We start from the raw sequence: 7,541 nt of genomic DNA on the forward strand, positions 1-7,541 counted from the left end.
TGAGAGCAATGCTGAAGAAGAGGCAGTAACTCAGCAGTGCAAAATAGATATTAAAAAAAAAAAAAAAAAAAAAAAATACTGAAGTTCCTCCACAGGAAGAGAAGTAGTTTTGAGATGACTTGTAATATAATTGCACAGGATTGACTCAAGCAAATATTTTCCAGCTTGTCAATGTCTTCTCTCAGTGGTCCACCATGCCCATATGGCAGAAATATCCAACAGCAGCTCCATCAGACACTTCCTCCTGCTGGCACTGGCAGACACGTGGCAGCTGCAGCTCCTGCACTTCTGCCTCTTCCTGGGCATCTCCCTGGCTGCCCTCCTGGCCAACGGCCTCATCATCAGCGCCGTAGCCTGCGGCCACCACCTGCACACCCCCATGTTCTTCTTCCTGCTCAACCTGGCCCTCACTGACCTGGGCTCCATCTGCACCACTGTCCCCAAAGCCATGCACAATTCCCTCTGGGACACCAGGAACATCTCCTATGAAGGATGTGCTGCACAGCTCTTTTTCTTTGTGTTTTTTTCCTTTCAGCAGAGTATTCTCTCCTGACCATCATGTGCTACGACCGCTACGTGTCCATCTGCAAACCCCTGCACTACGGGACCCTCCTGGGCAGCAGAGCTTGTGCCCACATGGCAGCAGCTGCCTGGGCCAGTGCCTTTCTCAATGCTCTGCTGCACACAGTCAATACATTTTCCCTGCCCTTGTGCCATGGCAATGTCCTGGACCAGCTCTTCTGTGAAATCCCACACATCCTCAAGCTCTCCTGCGCACACTCCCACTTCAGGGAACTTGGGCTTCTTGCTGTTAGTGCCTGTTTGGTAATTGGTTGTTTTGTGTTCATTGTTTTCTCCTATGTGCAGATCTTCAGGGCTGTGCTGAGGATCCCCTCTGAGCAGGGACAGCACAAAGCCTTTTCCACCTGCCTCCCTCACCTGGCTGTGGTCTCCCTCTTTGTCAGCACTGCAGCATTTTCCCACCTGAAGCCCCCCTCCATCTCCTCCCCATCCCTGGATCTTGTACTGTCATTTCTGTACTCAGTGGTGCCTCCAGCCCTGAACCCCCTCATCTACAGCTTGAAGAACCAGGAACTCAAGGATGGCTTGAGGAAAATCATCATGAATGCCTCTCAGAAAAAATAAACTCTCATTCTCCTGTATCACTTTTATAATATTACTCATTAATTCCCACTCTATATCCTGTGGTTTTGTTTGTTTGTTTTGGTTTTTTGCTGGCACAGGTATGACACATTTTATAATTTTTTCACAAGAAAATCTTTATCTTTACCATTTTTAATTCAGTATTTGCATTCCTAGTGTGAACCATAGACTATATTATCGTGGAATTGTACTACATATGTGCTTACACAAAATAAAGAACTTGGTATTTCTGTGTTTGCCTGACATCTTTCCTCCTTGGCTTCTCTGGAGCTGCAGGGTTGGTGCCTCTGTGCAGAGCTGGGGTGAAAAGGAGACCCCAGTGCTCCCCACTGCCAGACACCCCCAGGGCTTCTGCTCCGTAACCTCCCCTTCCTTCACTTCCACACTCCGCTTCAGAGCCCCTGTGTTGGTTTAAGGCCTCAGGGCTCTTTTAGCTCAGTCTCAGTCCTGCTGTGTGACTGTGCAGGCACTGCAGGCAGGGACAGGCCATGGACACTGCTGGGACAGAGCTGGGCTCTGCAACAGCATTTCCATCATGCAAGGGCATCTCCCCAGTGCAGGGCATGAAAGCTTCAATCTCCTTCCCAGTTTGCTCTCAAGGATGTTCTCAACACAGAGACCTGGAGAGGAGAACAGCAGTGACAGCCAAAGTGTGGCAGTGTTCAGGGTGGGGCTGTCTCAGCTGTGCCCTTGCAAAGCCAGTGCTGCTTCCAGCAGTGCCTCTCACCCCAGGGCACAGAGGTTGTTCTTTCCTGCCTGGAGGGACATCAAGTGACTGGGTCAGGAATCTGTGTTTGCAGTGCAAGGACATTCCACAGCCCTGAACATCCTGTGTGTATGTGAGGGGACATAAACTCAGCGAGCAAAAACACCTTCAGCTGTTTCTGGATTTTCCAGAGTCTGACATCCCCTGGGAACCCCTGGATGCAGGGCTGGGATGAGCTCCTGTGCTCAGAGCTCCCTGTGTCCATCCCTCTGGCCGTGGGGCACCTTGGGCGGGGCAGGGCAGGGTGACACCCACAGGGCTGAGGTCCCTGCCAGGCTCTGGCAGTGGAAGCAGAGCCCAGGGAGCCCCTGTCCAGGCTGCAATGAACTGTGTGTGTGTGTGTGCCAGGGAAGGACTCGTGTCCCTGGACACCCCTGGGACTGTGAGCAGGGCATGAGCTCAGGGGTGGACACCTGACAGAGCCCTGACATTTCTGGCTGTGCCCATAAGAGCAGAGTTGGGTAAGGTGGCTGTGGTTAAGCCCCTCTGGGCATCCAGTGACAACAGAGTGTCTCTGTCACTGTCCCTCCTTACTCAGAAAACAGAAGAAAATAAGGTGAACAGTTGTGGGTCACTATAAAGAGAGATTAATCTCAGGGGGACTACAAAGCAAGGGCCAAATGCAGAAGCAAGGAAAACCATGGAGAGACAAGATTCAGCACAAGAATTCAACACGTCATAATTTCTTTAGAAGACAAGTGTATTAATACAGAAAATCCAGAGGCCCGCTTATCCCCCTCATGTTCCTGCTGATCAGGACATCCCATGGAATGGAAGATCCCTTGGGTCAGTCCAGCCCAGCTGCCCCATCCCTGTGTCTTCAAGAACACTTGCCCCCTCCCCTCTACCCAGCCCATTGGTTTAGGGGTTGCAGAGATGCCACATGTGGGGCCAACCCTGCTCAGGAATAGCCAAAGCCTTGGGCTGGGACCAAGCCCACTCCAGCCACAGGAGCCAAGCATAGCAGGGCAGGGGCTGCTCTGGGCAAAGGGAACTCCATCCCAGCCACACACAGGCCAAGGGGGCTCAGGAGGCTCTTCCCACCTCTGTTATTCCACAATTCAATGAATCTATTCCTTGGAGAGCTCTTTGAAGACAGAATTGACAGACAGGCAGAGTAGAGCTATAAAATAGAGCAATGAACCCTCCCAGGGCAGTGCTGTGGCAGGAGAAGAACCCAGGAGGAGGAGGATGAGCTCAGTGCATGTGTGTGTGTCCCAAGGCACAGAGGGTGAGGGTGGAAGAGGTCAGGGCAGGGCTGGCAGTGGCAGGGCAGATCCAGGGGCAGTGAGATGGGAGTGTGCAGCGTGCAGGGACACAGCAGCAGGTGTGGGACAGCACAGGACAAGCTGTGCTGCACATGGCTAAGGGCCCTGGCAGGGCTGGCAGTGCCCAGGAGAAGCCAAGTCTTGGTGCCCTGGAGCACAGCAGGGTCTGTGCCACCAAGGGCTCTGAGGAGACACTTTGTCCTGAACCTAAAAGTTGTATCATTTGCAACAATTCCATTAGGTTCAGTGTCACAATGTTCTCCTTGGATCCATGAGGCCCCACAGTGTCACAATGGTCCCTTGGTTCCATTCATCCCACACTGCTACATGAATCCTTAGTTCCATGGTGCCATGTGGTGTCACAATGATCTTCTTGGTTCCATGGTGAAACAGTTGCCGCAATTTCCATGGTACCACAACTGTTCCTTGGTCCCACGAGACCCCACAGTGTCACTGTGGTCCCCTTGGTCCACAAAGTTCTGAAGTTCCACAATGGCTCTTTGGTTCCATGAGGTTTGGTACAGTCACAATTCACTCCTTGGCTCCAAGAGGCCCTGCTGATTCACAGTGCCCATGATTCCATGAGTTTCCATGGAGCCACCATGGTGTCCTTGGATCTGCAGTATCTCAATGATCTCCTGGCACCATCCTGCCCCAACGTCTCAGTGGCTTTTTGGTTCCAAGAGTTTCCACAGTGCCACAACAGTCTCCTTGGTGCCATGAGAATACAAAAATTCCACATAAACATTGAGCAATGCCTGATTAACACACCCAAGAACATCTATCTCCATTCAGATTAGGGGTTAAAGGTGAGAATGGCACAAGCAGCTTCCATCTGCAACACAGACCCAGGGAAAGGACAGGGACAGAGACTTCAGCTGAAAGACTCTGTGAATTCACAGAATCACAGAATCACTAGGTTGGAAGAGAACCTCAAGATCAAGTCCAACCCCTGCCTAACACCTCCATATGGCACCAATTGCCATACCTAGTCTTTTTTTTAAACATATAGAGATGGTGTCTCCACCAACCCCTGGAGAGATCATTCCAGAATTTTACCTCATTTCCTGTAAAAAACATTTTTCCTAATATCCAACCTATATTTCCCTTGGCGAAGCTTAAGACTGTGTCTTCTCATTCTGTCAGTTGCTGCCTGGTGATAGAGACAAACCCCCACCTGACCAAAACCACGGTTCAGGAATTTGTAAAGAGTGATAAGGTAATCTCTGAGTCTACTTCTCTCCAGGATAAACAACACCAGCTCCCAGCTACTCCTCACAGGATTTGTGTTCCTGACCCCTGACCAACCTTGTTGCTCTTCTCTGGACATGCTCCAGCCCCTCCATGTCCTTCTTAAATTGGGGGGCTCAGATCTGGACACAGCACTCGAGGTGCTGCCCAACCAGTGCTCAGCACAGGGGAAGAATCACTGCTCCTGCTCCTGTTGGCCACACCATTCCTGATCCAGGCCAGGGGCCATTGGCCTTCTTGTCCCCCTGGGCACACTGCTGGCTTATGTCCAGCCAGCTGTCCATCAGTGCCCCCAGGTCCCTTTCTGCCTGGCCACTGTACAGCCACTCTGTCCCCAGTCTGTAGAGCTGCAGGGGTTGTTGTGGCCAAAGTGCAGGACCTAGCATTTGTTAAAACTCAAATTGATGGACTTAATCCCTGGATCCAGCCTGTCCAAGTCCCTCTGCAGAGCCCTCCTACCCTCCAGCACATCCACACTCACACCCAGCTTGGTGTCATCCACAAATTTGCTGATGGTGCACTCAATTCCCTCATCCAGATCATCAATGCAGATATTGAAATCCACGCTGGCTGGCTCTGATCCCTCATTCATCCTGCACGTGCCCTGTGATGGCGCTCAAGGTGATCTGTTCCATCACCTTGCTGGGCACCGAGGTCAGGCTGACAGGTCTGGAGTTCCCCAGATCCTCCTTCCAGCCCTTCTTGGGGATGGGCTCACATTGGCACCTCCAGTCCTCTGGGACCTCCCTGGTGAGCCAGGACTGATGAGAAATGAAGGAGGGCAGCTTGGGGAGCTCATCCAGCAGCTCCCTCATGCCCCTAGGATGGATTCGATCTGGTCCCAGAGACACCTGTGAGCATCTGAGTGGCTCAGCAGGTCCCCAGCTGCTTCCTCCTGGATTTCAGGGAGTCTGTTCTGCTCCCCTTCCCCATCTACTAGGTCAGGAGATTACTTGTCCTGAGGACAAAATGTCTTATACTTGAAAACTGAGGCAAAGAAGGGGTTAAGTTCCTCAGACTTTTCTTCATCTTGGGCAACCATATCTTCCCCCAATAAGGAATGGAGGTTCTCCTTGTCCCTGCTTTTCCTGCTAATGTGTTTATAAAATAAGTTTTTCTGTCCTTCACAGTCACGGCCAGGCTATACCTAATTGAGGTTTCACATCTTATTTTTCTGGATGACCTAACCACATCAATAAACACTTCCTGATTTGCCTGTCCTTCTGTCCAAAGGTGATGCAGCCTCTTTTGTTCCTGAGACCCTGGAAAAAGCTCCATGCATAGCCAGACCAGTTCTTTTCATTGCTAGCTGACTTTTGGCACATGGGACAGGCTGTTTCTGCTCCCTCAAGATTTCTTTCTTGAAGTGTCTCCGTCCTTCCTGCAATAGTTTGTTTTTAAAGACTGTTTCCCTTAAAAAAATCAGCAGACCTCAGAGCGGCACCTGGAGGTCCAGGAGGGCACTTGGAGGTCACGGAGGAGAATCTGGGACCCTTTGGGGTCCGGGCAGGTACTTGGGGGGCTCTGAGGGGGCTCTCTGGGGCGCAGGGCATGATGGGAGTTGTAGGCGCTGGTATAATACAGTTTAAAGGGGCTGCGGAGCATCATGGGAGCTGTAGGCAATGCTGCAATGACTCTCTGTGAGGCACGGGGCATGATGGGGGATGAAGTCTCAGCTGGAATGGCATTTTACCGGAACCGCGGAGCATGATGGGTGCTGTAGTCCCAGAAGTAGATCTTGTGAAGAGTATGGGATCCGGGAGGGCCATGTGGGGACTCTTTTGCCTCTGAATGGTGACTTGAGGTTCTCGGGGGGGGGGGCTGTGTACGGTTCAGAAGAGGTTGGAGAGATCTTGGGGAGCTCTAACCGGGCTCTTTAGGGCATGGGGCACGGCAGGAATTTTAGGCAACTGACTGGGTTATGAGGTGCTCTGAGCTCATGGGGGATGGCAGGAGATGAATTCCCAGAAGTGGCTGTAATGAGCATCTGTGGGCTTGGGAGGATTCAGGGGATTCGGGGACGTTTTTGGGAGGTTCGAAAATGGGCACTGAGGGGACACTTAGAGACCCTTGGAGTCTCTGGAGGACATCTATTGGACATACAGGGGGGGATACCAGGGTTCTGTGGAGCGCGGGGTATGACGGGTATTGTAGTCCTGGCACCTGTGAAGCTCCATTGGGCCGCAGGGCATGATGGGAGTTACAGACAGAAAGGAAAAGTGGCGCCGACGCCAGGCACCAGCCCTGAAGCACTGATCCCCGGTGAGGGGTTTCCTTAGTGGCACCTTGGGCTGGTACACACCTGAGGAGTGTGTCTGTTTGCAGTGGGGAAAATTAGGAGTTTTGAATTCTTTAAAAAAAAAAAAAAAAAAGGAAACACTTTTCTTGACAAACTCATTCTCCAAGCAAAGCAGGTCCCAGGTGAGTGAGGACAGACAGGATGGGGTTGGGGAATGTGGAGCAAGGTTGTCCACACTGGGTCACACCTCAAGGCACAGCTTGTCTGAGCTTCTCTCACCTCCTGAGGAGAGACCCTGGATCAATATCAATCACAGAACGATGCAATCATGTCTGATGTAATGAGAAAAGTAATAAAACACACCCTTTAAAATGGAAATGTGTATTTCTCAGAAGCTTATTGAAATATTTCTCCATAACTATCATAGGAAAACTTCCTAATGAACTGTACCAGACCAGAGGGAAATCAAGGCAGAACTATGGTTTGTTAGTAAACCTCTCAAGAAGTCCAAGTCAGAATCAATCAAATAAAAGTTTCCTAAAGATTTAATGGGTCCCACTGAGGAACTGGAGTGAGAAAGTGTCCCCAAGCCTCAATCAGAGCAGAGAACTGGAGGCAGAGATGACAGGTGGGCACAAAGAGAAGCCAAGTCTTGGTGTCCTGGGGCACAGCAGGGTCTGTGCCACCAAGGGCTCTGAGGAGACACCTTGTCCTGAGCCACTGGGGCCTCTTGGCACAGCCCCAGCAAGGCTGGGCACTGTCACCCCTTGTGCTGCCCTCAGCATCCCCCCACATCCCAGTGTCCTCAGGGATCTGAAGGGATCAGTCCCTGGGGAGCCTTGCTCAGGAATGG

The 7,541-nt window shown here is 51.4% G+C and overlaps 1 pseudogene across 1 annotated transcript; it reads left to right on the forward strand.

Moving 5' to 3' along the window:
• The first annotated feature begins 202 nt into the window (after positions 1-202).
• On the forward strand, positions 203-1,146 carry LOC306815589 (olfactory receptor 14I1-like; annotated as a pseudogene). The gene has a single exon. The product of its transcript is annotated as an olfactory receptor 14I1-like (transcript).
• The last annotated feature ends 6,395 nt before the right edge of the window (positions 1,147-7,541 follow it).

This window comes from Erithacus rubecula, assembly GCF_903797595.1.
Source record: "Erithacus rubecula genome assembly, contig: scaffold_164_arrow_ctg1, whole genome shotgun sequence".
Lineage (NCBI taxonomy): Eukaryota > Metazoa > Chordata > Aves > Passeriformes > Muscicapidae > Erithacus > Erithacus rubecula.